The 15,208-nt window shown below is 34.4% G+C and overlaps 1 long non-coding RNA gene across 3 annotated transcripts in view; it reads right to left on the minus strand.

Annotated features, from left to right (window-relative positions):
• LOC102157193 overlaps nt 1–15,208 on the minus strand; it is a 148,472-nt gene that overhangs the window by 98,037 nt on the left and 35,227 nt on the right. Inside the window, exons 3-5 of one of the 3 annotated variants that reach the window (XR_005373910.1) lie at nt 5,366–5,562; nt 3,595–3,730; nt 476–608 (exon numbers count right to left, since the gene is read on the minus strand). The exons of the other annotated variants lie outside the window; for them this stretch is intronic. This is a non-coding gene — a long non-coding RNA (uncharacterized LOC102157193). Of the gene's footprint in view, nt 1–475; nt 609–3,594; nt 3,731–5,365; nt 5,563–15,208 lie in introns of those variants that run through there. 3 annotated transcript variants of the gene reach the window in all.

Below are 15,208 nucleotides of genomic sequence, written 5' to 3' on the forward strand. Positions count from 1 at the left end.
GCTGATGATTGATGACTGATGGAGAGGAGGTTCAGCAGGTGCTAATAGTTTGGTTAGCATAAGTGGTTCTGAGGAAAGAGCTGCACATTTTGAGGCAGACAGAGCTACAGAAGATTCTCTCAAGGGTGGTGATTTGGAGGGTACATGTAGAATTTGTGTTACAAATGAAAAGAGTGGGAACTGAAGATTGTCTTAAATGTAATTGCTAATGATAATAATAGTTCTGCTTCTGACGATGATGCATAAAAAGGGTATTTTAAACTTTGAGGAGACAAAAGAAAGTCAAGAGAAACTTTGAGATAAACCGTGCTTCCCTAATCTGATAATTTTTTTAAAAAAGAAAACCCTGTAGCTACATGCTAAAAAAAAACCCAAAACCAAACAAACAAAAAACCCTAACAGATCTTGTATGGTAAGTAAACAATAATATTCAAATAAAAAATAAACTGTGATTTCTTTATTAAAAACGATATTATTTAAAAAAAAAACGGTATTATTTTAATGGAATTCAATTAAAGTTCAATTCAATTCAAGTTCCAGCACACACATAAATGTTCTTGGAAGACTTGTTTCCCTCAGTGGAAATTTGCTTATTTAGTTGAGGCACTCTGAAAGAGAGAAAAATGAAATTTGACAGGGTCAGCCAGCGGTGGGGAAATTCCTGTCACATATTCAGGAGGTGAGCGGGAGCCAGTGAGGAGTAGGTAAGACCCTGCCAGCGTCTCACCATCTCCATGGAGTTTCTGAGTGTCCTGAACACACAGGCAAGAATATTAAAATGGGAGTCAAATTTCCAAAACCAGCTGCTATATCAAGGCTGCTTTGAAATACATGGCCCCAAGCCAACTGCACAGCATCCACCTCCTCTTGAGCCCAAATCTAGATCATATGATTTCAACACACTGTCTCAGGACATATGGGAGAAAAAAAAAAACAACAAAAAAAGTAAAAAAAGCAGAACTTAACAAGTTGTGAACAAAAACAAAATGACCTGATCTAATAGCCATTCACCAGGCCATATGCAAAAGGAATATAGAAAGAGAGACAAGATAAAGATAGCTATTCAACTCTAAAGTTCCAGGCCTTGCCTTGCTCATCCTACCATGTGGAAGAGGCAAATGCAATAGAAGGTGTTCATCTTTCATTCATCAGTAAACTTGACTACTAACTGGCCAATTAGACGCTGACAAACCATCAGCAATCTCTCTCCCTGAACATGCATAGCCACAATCCAGACAGAACCAGCTTGTAATAACCCCCTCTCTCATGGCTGAGATGATTCTTTATCCCCCCAAGGCATGGATTCCTTTCCTCACGTGACTAGAAGACATAGGTAGGGCTGAGCTTATAATTAATGAAAAGATCCTCAGCTAAATTCAATTGAACACTTATGACATTCCGGACATTCTTCTCAGCAAAGAAAATGAATTACCTATTTGATCTTCACAACAGCTTCCTGTAATAAGAGCTATTATTCCCCCATTTTACGGATAATGAAACTCTGATACAGAGAGATTAAGAAAATTAATTGGAAAAAAAAAAAGAAAGAAAATTGATCAAATTTTTATACCGAGTGGCAGAACCAGAATTTAGTCTGAGTTGAAAGCCAACTCTTTAAAAATTATGTTCTACTGTGTCCCATAATTACATAAACAAAGGTCAAAACCCAGACCCCATGTTATCCTAGTTATGTACAGAGGGAAATTCTATTGCTTGCCTGCTAGTTATTGTGAAAATTATATTAAGTCACCTACAAGCCCCATCTCTCTTGTCATGTTTTTAACCTCCATGGCACTCTCTTTTTTAAAGTTTTTATTTAAATTCCAGTCAGTTAACGTATAGTGTAATATTATTTCAGGTGTACAGTGTAGTGATTCAACACTTCCATACAACACCCAGGGCTCATTAGCTTCTCTAGTACTCTAAATTGCCAAGTGCTCTCTGATTGTCTTTCACCAAATAGTCTGTTGTTAACCTTGCTTCAGACATTTCATTGTTCTTACGGAAACTTTCTTGATAAACAAGTTTCTTGATGCTATTTACCTTTTCACAAACACATTAATTCTATCTGCTAACTTCAACTGAAATTTGACTATTCCTCCTCCAGCATTTTTCAGCTGTATTTCCTTTTTATTGCTAAACTCCTTCACCATGGAATCTCAAAGCAGGGACTATAGACAGTATATACATATTTTGTGTGTGTGCATAAATAATCTATATACAGTACCTACACAGAGACACTATATATAAAACATTCTATATTGTATATTATCTATATATATAATCAATATTTTTTTTTAATCTTCCCCAAAGTCAAGAAAGTCCATTAGTGTTCACCAGGGCAACCCTAAAGAATAGACTAGCTCTTGGCACTTAGTGATTCTCAAAATATATTTGTTGGATAAATGAATGAAAATTGAATTCTTATATATATAGTTTTTTTTCTTCTTGTAAATCCTGAGAAGGGAAAATCAAGGAGAATACGCACCACTTCCTAGCATTTATCTCCATAAATATGTAGAAATCCCAGTAGCATATAAAAGCTCAATTTGTTTCATCTAGCAAAGCAAAGAACACTGGCGTCTTTCTTATTGCGGTGCTTCAGATCTTTAATTTTATGAAAAGCACACCTAGGTCTAATTGCATCCAATTAAGATAAAATCAGAATACATTGTTGATGTTATTGACTTCATAAATCTAATGCTCAATTACAAAATGACTCCAAACCACTGCCAAGATCTAGACAACTGTTGCCTCTCTTAGTATGCCTTTTGCAAAAACAGCCTACATTATAAATCACTTTGTACGCAATGAAGGTCAGCTGTCTATAGTTAATGGAATGTTTTCTTGCAGGATAATTTATGTATATTGCCTTTCTTTCATCGGAATACATTTCTGGCTACATATGGCCTGATATTGAAGTGTCTCTATATATCTCAAGACAAATGTTTTACTGGATAAAGGCTTAAAAAAAAAAAAAAAGAAGAAGAAGAAGAAGAGGCAGAGTGATTCTATAAAATTAAAATTTAGCTTTTAAAATTATTGATAATAATTATGAGTAATGGGCATGCTTTTATTTCAAAATTCAGCAAATTTTCAGAAAAATTTAAGATACTTTTGTATGACATGAAAATGAACAAGAGAATATTCAAGCTATGGATTGGGAGAGCTTTCATTTTTTGAAATAGGAAAAAACTAAGATCTAATAGATTATAACAGACATAATTATAGATTAATTTTATATTAACATATAATAGATTAATTTAAGAAAATTGACATTTTACAAGTAAAAGCTACTGAAGCTTTATGAAGAAAAGCATCTCTGAAATCTCATTTAGCCAAAACAAATGGCCATCCTGATTAGAACATTGTGGGGCTGAGCCTCTCTAATCAAGGATCTGTTACTGAAGGCAGTGATGTGGAATGATCAGGATTCAAATCCCAATTCAACCACATACTGCTTATTGGATCTTAGTTAAGTTTTCTCAGTCACGTTTATAATGTGCAGATATTCACGTTTTGGGGTTCTCCTGAGGCTTCAATAAGTGAATACCTATGGCATACTTAAGATATTACCTGACTCATGATACTTACTTTTCAAGTATCAGCTATTATTTTCTTTGCATTGCTGAGGAACTTGTCCTGGCAAATATTTTTCCATGCCATGAGTAGATTGGCAAAATACTCAAACATCAAAGCCCTTGTGAACCTGTCTCAAGTCATATACTGACTTATATGAAAAACAGCAGAGGTTTTGGAGAAATAGAGATAAATATGTCATTACTCATTTCACTATTTGTTATATTGTTTTGAACAATTTACTTATCATGCCTAAGACTCATTTTTCTTTGTTTTAAACATTTATGTATCTACCATTTACTATTATTTGAGATTATACTTCTATAACCTTCTGTCACCTTTGGAGATATTTTTTGTGGCTTGGAGATAAATTCCAGGGAATATTATAAAGGAAATAAGTCAGTAATAATGAAATAAACTACTGTTACAGGAAAAATGTTTATTTTTACTACTTAGGAGAACTTGGGATGTTTATACTCAAGCAATATAATACAAAGAACCCCCCAAAACACAAAAAAAACCAAACCCTGATTTGGCATTTGCCAATTTCTGTGGTTTAAATTATAAATAACTACACCAAATGTAATTTCAAGCAACCATAATCCTGTCAATGAACATGGCATTGGAAAAAGATGCATTCATTTGGCTCTTAAGCCATTATAAACTGGCTCCAACACATCACTTTCTATCCAGTAGAGGATTCTTAGCTTGTGTGAAGTAACTTTCCCTAGGGGTAACAAAAACCCTTCCCCACCACAACATCCACAAAAAAATTCATGATTCCACAAAGTCTGCAAATTCTGGAGTAACCAGTTACACAAATGGCTCAGATTTAGTCTTATTATCTAAAAAGCATTTTGCAGAGTATAGTGGAGAGGAGAGATAGTATTTTGTAGAATTTAAATGCTGAAAATCTGTTTTTCAATATTCTCCTTAGAACAAAATCAAGGAAAAGATGTGGAGTAAATAATAAGAAACTGAAAGCAAGAATTGGGCACCAAAACACATACTAGAGACTGTAGAACAAGATAAATATAAACTAAAGAAAAAGTCTGCATTGTATCAGCATTTCTAAGACTTTGATGTGCATACAAATCAACTGGGTCTCTTGTTAAGTGCAAATTCTGAATCACTAGCAATGGGAAGGGGCCTAAAATTCTACATTTCTAATAGTTAATACTGATTCTTCTGGTCTCACAACCACATTTTGAATAGCAAGGTACTAGATTATTTTAGCCACCTTCATTTTTTCAATGATAAGTAAATAAACATCTATTCCAGAAAAAGAAAAATGCAGAGTAGGTAAACAGCACTGAATTGTTTTTAGAAATTGAAAACTCAGTCATTCTAGTGGGTTATAAGATAAAGAAGAGATTCTTTGTTTATCTATTAGTTTGTTTAATGACTTATCTAGGAAGCAATGCCAAAATAGTTTGGAAAGCTGGAACAATTTTTTGTGGCTTGAGAGTGAGAGAGCTGGCTCTGTCCTCTGGAACTTTCTGAAGAGGCCATCATTAGCTCATGTTGTAACATACAATAAGGGCTATATGGGTGAAAATTCTGAGTATCCAAAAGGTACATGAGTACCTCGGCAAAAAAGTACATGAGTCAGCTTATTTTCCCCAACCTTCTGCCACAGAGTTGGGGACTGTGGACATCTTTGTAGGCTCAAAGGTGTAATGAGTCTCTGACTAAGGCACTGTGTTGCCAGGCCACTTGTGGCATTGTAAATAAAGACATCCAGGAGTAGTCTCTTCCAAACAATGTGAGGTCTCAAGCTTCTCACCAGGCTTCAACAGTTGGTATCAAATATTTTAGCATGTGATTCATCCTAACATGGAATTTCAAGAAAATTACATTCCAAATATTTGAGTTCAGGCTGCTGTTCTTGACAGATTATTCTCCAAAGAGCATCTCCTCCATATTTTGCTGTATAATATTTTGAGAGGTAACATATGCAGTTCCTGCTTTCCTTTCTCCTTCCTGTAAATAAATAGCATATTCAGTACTTAGGGACAGCAGCAATACTCTGCTCCATGTTGGAACCTGCAGCAAAAAGAAAAGTCAGTAATACTAATCCTGTCTGCATTTAAAATTTAAGAACTTTGTTTATCGTGCATTTTTGCTTTTTTTAATTTTAAAAATTCCATTAAACATTCATCTTCATTACTGAGATTTTTGGTGCCCCTTGAATTTTGTGCCCAAGAAGTATACCTTACTTATCTCATAGCAGGATGGAAAGACTCTAAGCCTTCCTGGTTTGGATTTTACAAAAATCGAAGCTTATTTCATAAGACATAGCTTGCAGAAAGGCATAGAGAAGATATGGAAGACTTTCCTTCATGAGTGGGAAGAGAATCCATGAGCTGTGGGAGGTAAACAGTTCTGTGTGCTCTAGAGAAGTTTGGATAAAGGTTCTAAGCCCAACAATACTCTGTATACAGGAAGTGAATCTTAAAAAGAAATGGATATTTCAGGTTTAAGGAAATGAGATTTTAGCCATTGGAATTTTCGGGTTTGGAAGAGTCCTGTGCCCCAAGGATAGCATGGAAATAGCAGAAAACTGGGGAAAGATCATGGAAAGAGAACCAAAATATCTGCCTGGCAATTTGTTAACATGAACACAGAATTGTTAGGGGATTACTCGAAATAATGAGATTAAACATTTTTTATTATTTCAGTGGACTGTGTGTGTCTTTACATTTGCTGAAGAGGGTACTTAAAGAGTAATAAGGAAACATATTCTTTCTTGTACATCTTGACGAAAATTCATACCATATAATATATATGTATATATATATATATATATACCCTTAGACCCAATGACTTAGCCCTTCAGTGACATTCAGATGTTGGTTGGGGAAAGCCTAAGTATTTTTTTTTTAAAGTTTATCTTACAAAAGATTATTTTTTCATGGCTGTATTAGATATTCTAATTATTGCTTCCTGATCCAATCAGCTTCTAAGAATATCACTTCTTTAATCTACTGTAAAAAAGATAATCCATTTACTGTGATCATATTACAGGGCCACAACAGCCAGATCTTCAATGATTGGATCTGGGTGGATATTGCACCTCCAATGTATTAATTCATAGGCTAAGTTGATTATATTGAATTTTCTTGAAAATCTGTAATTAGGACACCCTGACTGAGCCAGTTAGCCAGTTAGAATGTGAAGAGCACTAGAATCTCATGGTTATATAAAATCAAGGATGAAGTCAAGGCTATGACTCTTTAGAATCCTGCATATTATGTAGGATATACTTATGGAGGAGAAAGAGAAGTCTTACGAAAATGAGAAGTCTCTGTTCAGCAGAGAGAAGCAGGATTCAGAGATATACAGAGCAAAGTAGAAATGAAAACTATACCTGACAGAGAAAACATTTTTATTCTTTGAGGGTATTTATTCATTAACTCTCTCCAGCTATTGGTTAAAAGCTCTCCTGAAAAGGATGTCCTTTGCCCAGTACTTTGGTCCTGCTACATGCATGTGCATAAGTGCAGAGAGTCTGGAACCAGAGAACTAGAGTCAGAGGTAATAGCAACTAGAGATTAGGTCAGCAGGGCAGAGAAATATTGAATGCTAGAAAGGGTCAAAGAAGGAAGAGAAAGAATTAGACTTATTAACCATTTCTTTAAAGAAATAAAAATAACTTGAGCTAAAAACCTGTAGTTTTTAGATTATACTAATGGGGTCTTAGGGGGAAATAGTCAAGGGTAGAGAACAGCACTTTGAGATGAGAGCAATGAATGCTGTCCCTGCTCTGACTGGCATGTACTATATGAAAGGGCTGATGCTTATCACATAGAAGGCTGGAGTGCTGGACATTACATATAGCACACACTTACATGATGCCCTAAAGCACAAGTTTGTCCCTCAAGTTCCTTCTGAGATAGAACCAAAGTTTACACTCTGGAGGGGACCATGGTATGAAAGGAGGCATATTGCATTCATCGGAAGCCACATTTACCTCAAAGAAAAAAAAGTGCTTCAACCACAAAACTAAATTTTCAGAGATGAAGGGCCTAGGGCCTATAGGGAGAATGAAATTGGCAGCCTGTAAAATTTCAAGCTACCCTGAACGCCATTCTATAAAAACATAGTAGGCAACTCAATCATTCTGTTGAAAAATTTTAAACCATTAGTCTGCCAACTACTTCTCAGGTATGAAGAGATGCTTTATTTTTTTTTTTTTAAGATTTTATGTATTCATTCATGAGAGATAGAGAGAGAGAGAGAGAGAGAGAGAGAGAGAGGGAGAAGCAGGCTCCATGCAGGACTCAATCCTGGGACTCCAGGATGACTCCCTGGGCCAAAGGCAGGAGCTAAACCACTGAGCCACCCAGGGATCCCCTGAAGAGATGCTTTAAAGTGGCCTGTTGTGTCTGCTTAATGTACATGCATTCTGAAAATCAGGAGAAGTTATTGCTAAGGCATTGATGACCTTATGTTAGAGGGTAAGAGTGTCTATTCTAAGTTAAAAATGTTAGAAAACTTTAAAGAGAGACTATTGTGTTTAAAAATTCTATCAATTGTAACACTTTATTGATTAAAAAACCCTTTAAGTGATTTCATATAAAAAAAAAAAAAAAAAAAAAAAAAAAACAACCTCACCCGGTAGGTTAAAGCAATGTCCAAGTAAAACATTCTAAGTCATTTTCTGAAATATATGATGTTTATAAAGTCATGCTTTGCATGATTGCAAGTTTCCATAAAAAATCACATTATCTGTGAGGTAACAGAATTAAATGTAAAATATTTAAATGTAGTAGGCAAAATTTTATTAAAAATCTTTGCAATACTATCAAGACCAAAACCTAAATAGCAGTAGATGTATTTTATTTTTTTGTAACAGCAGTAGATTTAAAGAGAAATATAACTAAATATTTAGATATAAGTTTAACAAAATAATTCTTACAGCTATTGATTCTGAAACTATTATATAACTTATTATTAATGCCTCAATGTGAGGACATTTTTTTCTATTTTAATCAGGATTGTCATAGGATTTTTTAAAATCAAGAGCAATTATAAACTCTCTCTCAATCACTAGTCTTAAACTCTGACTTTGTATTCATTCTTCATAACTAAGCTTAGTTCCTACATTTCTGAATGTGAGTACGTTCTCTCCCCATATTCTAGAAAACATTTCTTTAGTAGAACTTATCCTGCCCCTATCTATTGATCCTCTGTGACTACCTATGACTCTTTCTTCCCACATAAGTATCTTAGATAAATCAGTGAGGCTAGATTCTGGTGAGTGAAATTGAACGAGAAAAACTCTGTCATCAAGGAGATGTTAGGACTATTGGAAGGATTCAACAAAAAATAATTAAATCCTGAACTAAGTGAAAGAGAACGTTAATGAGAGACACTGAAAAAGTAGAGAGTAGAGTACTTAGTGACCATCTGAATGTGGGAGTGAATCTACAGACATGACCACATTTGTTATTGGCAGCTGAGTGATGCTACTCATTGAGATAGAGATAAGATAGAAGTGTTTTATGTGGTTCTGTGAGTGTGTTCATGCTGTAGAGGTAGCATGGGTGGCGCTCTGGCCAGGCTCATTTCATTTCATTTCATTTCATTTCATTTCATTTCATTTCATTTCATTATTTCATTTCATTTCATTTATATATTTGTAGATTATCTACACTTTGTCCAAAATTTTTCTCCTTTCAGTATTATTCTTCCCCAAAATGCTAGGGCTGTCTATTCCATTAGTCTAATTTCCCTCATGCGAAGGTAATCTGGAATCTCTATGATTGCTAGTTTTGTTTCCAATATATGTAATATATAAATATAACATATATAGAATATAACATGATTTTCCTAACGTTGTACTCCCAGATAGTCTCTAGCTTAGATATGTATTGAAAATTTGAATCAAAAGCCCAGCAGATCCAATATGGAAAACATCCCAACATTAATAGGAAATGTGAGTCATCTGTGTAATAAAAGTCATATTCCCATGCTTAATCCAGAAGTTAGCCAGAGGCTGACATTAATTTAAATATCAAACCCAGTTAATAGTTTCAAAATCGAGCTAGTCATCTTGTCACTGGGGGTGTTGATTAATATTTCTGCCAAAATATGAAAGTTCAAAGGAACAAAATAATAGGAAAAAGAAATTTGATAGACCACTTCTGTGAATCAGACATAGTCACAATAGTTCAAAGCAAACAAAACAGTATCATGACCTAACAATCCCTTCGGTTCTATGGTTAGAACACTCCAAACCCAAAACCAAGCTCCAAGCTGTGTGATTCTGGTTAATTCATTAATGTTCTCTGAAACTCAGTTTTTCCATCTGTAAAAATGAAACAACAGTGACATCTACTTCAACTAAAACTTCATGAGGATTAAATGATCTTGAAGTAATACAAATTGTCTTTTTTAATCTTGAAGTAATACACAAGAATAATGTCTTGTGCTAATAAATGAACAGTAAAAATTATTTTTATCATACTTTTATGTTGCTATAATTGGTCTAAAAAGCAATAAAGATATCTTCTATACCACTGTCTATATGTTTTTGATAGTAGTTCTTTCCATCTAATGGATCAGTGCTTTGTCAGTTATATATGTGGCCAAAATTTCTCACACTGTGGCTTGTTTTTTTCTTATTAGGTACCTTAATGAACAGACATCTGCAATTTTAATGAAATACAAGGTTTTCAGTGTTTTCCTTGCCTATTTCAAGGTCATGAAGTGTAAATAAAGGAAAAGGAATAATTCTGGGTTGTATATTGATGTAGCAGATGAAGAAAGAAAAATCAAGAATAACATCTGGGGTTTTGGTACATTTATTTAATCAGTGATATCATCTACTGTAATGGTAAAAACTGTAGAAATAGGAGACAAATCAAAATACTACTTTGAAGATGGTAGGTTTAAAACGATCCTTATCTGCCTACTTTGGATACAACTCATGTTCATGGGAATGTTAGTATTGGGGATTTAAATTTGGGTACATAATATATAAAACTGTAGTCTTGGAAGAGATCCCCTGAGAAACAAGTGTATATAGCGAAAAGGGGGCAGGAGTCCCAGGGATATTCCTGGAGAAGGAACTTATGAAAGAGACAAAGAAACAGTGAGCCAAAAAATCGGCACTGGTTGATCACATAAAATCTAAGGAAAGGGAGGCAAGAAAAATGCTGCTGAGATGTCAAATAGGACATAATCAAAAAAATGTCATTGGACCTGGCAACACAAAAATAATTTTTGATCTTGAGAGAAGCAATTTCAGTGGATTGGTTAGAGAGAGAGAAATTGAGTGATCCATGAAGAAGTGGAGACAATGAGTTCATACTCAAATTTCGAAAGAATGTTGTATAGTAGGGAAAACAATGCAAATAGAAGAGCATTCAGAGGAGAATTAAATCAAGAAAAAACTTTCAATTTTTGCAGATGGAAGAAAGTAATGTTCTGAGATGGCAAGAGACCCAGAGTTCAGGGGGAGAGGGGTTTGGATCAGACATGGAAGGTAACATTTGTTCCATTATAAGAGTAGGGAAGCCATGGTATGTAGAGACAGAACTTGATTGGTTTGTGGGCTAAACAGTAACAACACTGGATTTATGTTTCATAAAAATTATTCTAGACAGCAGGTGGAGAATGGATTGAAGTTATTATTATAATATCCAAAGTGAGGTATACTGAGAGCCCAATCTAGAGGAAGAGCAGGTGTGATGGAGAAGAGAAAGCAAGTTGACAGACACTAAAAAGAAAAGAAGCTGGAGTTGATTATGGGTTAGAGGCAGAGAAGTTACAGAAGTTAAAAGTAAAAGAATTTGATGATGCCTACTTTTGATCTTGGGGACAAGTGATGGCATTCTATTATCTAGCTGAAGCATCCTAGTAGGAGGAAGGGAAGTTTAGAGGAAAAAAAACAATTTTCATTTAATCACATGGATTTTGACGTTCCTGGGAGATGTGCAGGTGGTTGTTAGATACATGCTTTTCATTTAGTTCTGTTATTTTAGAGCTAGACACAAGTCTACATGCAATATAAGCTCTGATGTTTTAAAATCAATTAAAAATGATGTTCAGTTTGCCTTTTTAAGTATGATTTGTTTAGCCTCTAGGCATATGAAAATATTAAAATGCATTTAACAAATAAGTAGAGAAATTGCTTCTATTAAATTAAGCAAACATTAAAACACCTAACCTAATGTTCCATATCAAGATGAGACAGCCATGTTTTGAGAAAAAGTGATAGATACAGCCCCATCCACAAGAGGCTACAGTTGTTAAAAAAATGGATTGTGATATTGTGGGATACTTATCTAAAACTCTAAAAAGATGTAAACCACATTTCGTTTATCTAATTGATAATATGACCAAGGTAGAAGCAGGAATATATTTAGAATTTCCATTTCCCATCTTGACAGTCAAACATTTATTTCCTATACATATCACATATACATTGCAATTGTATGCAAATGATAGCCTAGAGAACATTTTTGTAGAAATTGGAATTTTTTTTGTTGTTGTTTCAAACATGCTTAAGATTGGAATGAAAGTAACACATTATAATTTCTAATGTGATTCTTTTCATTTTCAGAAAGATTGTATCTTGCCCAAGAAAGATATGTTTCTTTATATGGATATTTCTTTTTCATGAATTTATTTATTTAGCTTTGCCAAAATTTAGGTAAGGAGATAGCAATGCATCAAAAACAGACATATTTTTAAGATTGTTGTGGAAACTTTCAGATAATTTAAACTTAATTATGATGTCTCGTTTCAATGTATCAGTGATCTTTCACCATTAATTAGGCAACAAAACACAGTCCATAATGAAGATTTTTTATATACAGCTTCCAAATTCTAAGTTATTCTCTACAATGTGAATACAATTATGCTACCTCCCTCCCTTTTTATCTCACAAAGATGACAATACATTTTATAAGAATTGTGGCCAGTGGTCTCATCTGAACCTTCCAGGCTTATCGGATTAGCCTGGCAGGCTCTGCACATGGACAGCAGGTGAGAGCAAGAACATACACTAGCTACTGCGTGCCAGTCACTTTCACAATTTCTGCATATGTATTATTGTATCTAATACATTTCTGTGAACCTGGTATTGTCATTAACTGTCCTTCATCCCATTTTAGAGATAGTGAAGTGATACTTACAGACATGGAAGCATTTTTCCAAATTCACAGAACTGAGAGACTGAGCTGAACTACGAGCTGAGATCTATACAACATAGAAACTCAAGCTCTCCCTACTAATTCATACTGGAAGGAAAGCACAAAACTCCATAGACCCATGTGAAGAATGCAGGACTGGCATTGTTTCTCTGGTTTCCCTGGCATTCTGGAGACATTTTACCATTTGTTGTATGATTCTTTCTCCAAGTCTAGATTTTTTAAAAGTAATTCACATAAATTAATTCAAAATATGTGAGATTTACAGAGAAGGAGAACAGATTTCATACCAAACTCAATGAAAGTGTGAAGAACTAGATTCCATGCAAACTGGAATTAAACATCAGAAATCAGGACGCCTGGATGGCTCAAAGGTTGAGTGTCTGCCTTAAGCTTGGGGCGTGATCCTGGGGTCCTGGGATTGAGTCCCGCATTGGACTCGCACTAGGAACCTGCTTTTCCCTCTGACTATGTCTCTGCATTGCTCTATGTGTCTCTCATGAATAAATAAATAAAATCTTTTTTAAAAAGCAGAAATCAATATCATAATCTCTCTCTCCAACATAATTTCTCTCTTTTCTAACATTTTTTATGTCAGTAGTATTCTCTTTCGATTGGCCCCCTTAAGTTAATGTATATCTAGCCCATCAGAGCTACAGAATCTGACTACTAATGGCCTTCCAGATCTTTGCTGTCTAAAATATGTGGCTAGCTACATTTAAATTCAGATTAATTAAATTTAATAAAAATACATACAGCACTTAAGTGGCTGAGTCAGTTAAGCGTCTAGCTCTTGGTTTCAGCTCAGATCATGATCTTAGGGTCCTGAGATTGAGTCCTACATCAGGCTCCATGCTCCATGTAGAGTCTGCCTGAGAATTTTTCCCCCTTCCTCTCTCTCCCTCTCCCTCTGTTCCTCTCCCTCAAATCAATAACTAAAATCTTTTTGAGAAAATAAAATACAAAATTTAGTTCCTCTTTCTCACATTAACCACATTCTGATTTTCAATAGCCACATTTTCATCATTCCAGAAAGTTCTATTGAACAGTACTATTCCAATTCTTCTTTGCCCATCATGTGTTATTTGTAATATCTATGCCTACTTGTTTGATTCCTCAAATAATCTGAGACATTTCATGCAATTCTTTATTTCCTGCCAGAATCAGATGCCCATCCCCCTGGTCCAGTCACCTTTGATGAAGAGAAAGATTTCTTGCTTAATTTTGTATGGCATGTGGGTAGGGCAGCAAGGACTAATGCTTTTTTCTCCATTTCAAAATGTCCAAGTTTCACAGGATTATAACTTCTCTACTACTGTTCATTTTTTTCCTTTCAAAGGAACAGAGGCCTTGCTTCTTAATCCTATTGCTAGCATTTTTATTAAGTTTGTATGTTAGGTTGGGAATTAACACCTAATATATATATATATATATATATTAGCTGGAAAAAGTCCACAATATTTTCCTTGTATTACTTTTACTCCAAAATTAAATAAAGAGGTTGACAATAGCACATACAGAGCTTGAAACTACTTTTCCAGGAAGGTAAATATTTTCCACCTATACTGGAAATCCATTATTCTCTTGTTTTGCTTCCCTATATGATGTCTGAAATTGCTCTAATGAACAACCTGTTGTTTGGTAGTTTTGACTGGAATGTATGATTTCTCATGACACAAGAAAGGAATGTAACCGGTTTTTTTTGTTTTGTTTTTTTTTTGTTTTGTTTTTTTGTTTTTTATATCAGGGCCAGAAATGTAAACTCATTTAGTCAGGCTGTAATATCAAAGGAGTTTCATCCTTCACATAAATTTATGGATTTGGCTATGATTTGCCTATGACCTTGTGAGCAATAGATTTCTAGGGTACCTCCTAGGTCCATTGAAGTGGATATGCAAGTGAGGAGCCCAAAAGCTTGCATTTCACTGGCTACAGAGAAAATATGCCTCTGATTCATGGTATGTATTTTTTGAGAATTTCACTGTAATTTAGAGAAGGTTTATGAAGACCGTGTGGACAATGAGAAAGTGTCAACATAAAATAAAATTCTCTATCGGCATCCTGTTTTATTAAGACTTATTAATCTTATGTTTCAAAAGGTCTTATTAGCAGGAATATTGTTATTTAACACCATTATCTGTAAGTGATTCTATCAGAGAAGCTTACATAAATGAATCTAACCCTCAGAGACTTGTAAATGTAATTAATGTTCATGATAACTTTGAGTTCTTTGGATGAAAGGAGCTTTTGAAATAAACTGATTATAGATGTTATTACATTGCTGATGACAGAAAAATACATCTTAGAATATTATTTATATGAAAATTAGTTCTACGATTCTAGTGTGTGAACAACAAAAAGGAACCTGGTAATATACACATTTTTATTAGAGTTTAATATAAAACTCTACCTAACATTGTTATTTCATGTGACTGAGATAAATAGCAGGGACATTTAACAATTTTAAA

The sequence above is a fragment of the Canis lupus genome, chromosome 19, assembly GCF_011100685.1.
Source record: "Canis lupus familiaris isolate Mischka breed German Shepherd chromosome 19, alternate assembly UU_Cfam_GSD_1.0, whole genome shotgun sequence".
Lineage (NCBI taxonomy): Eukaryota > Metazoa > Chordata > Mammalia > Carnivora > Canidae > Canis > Canis lupus.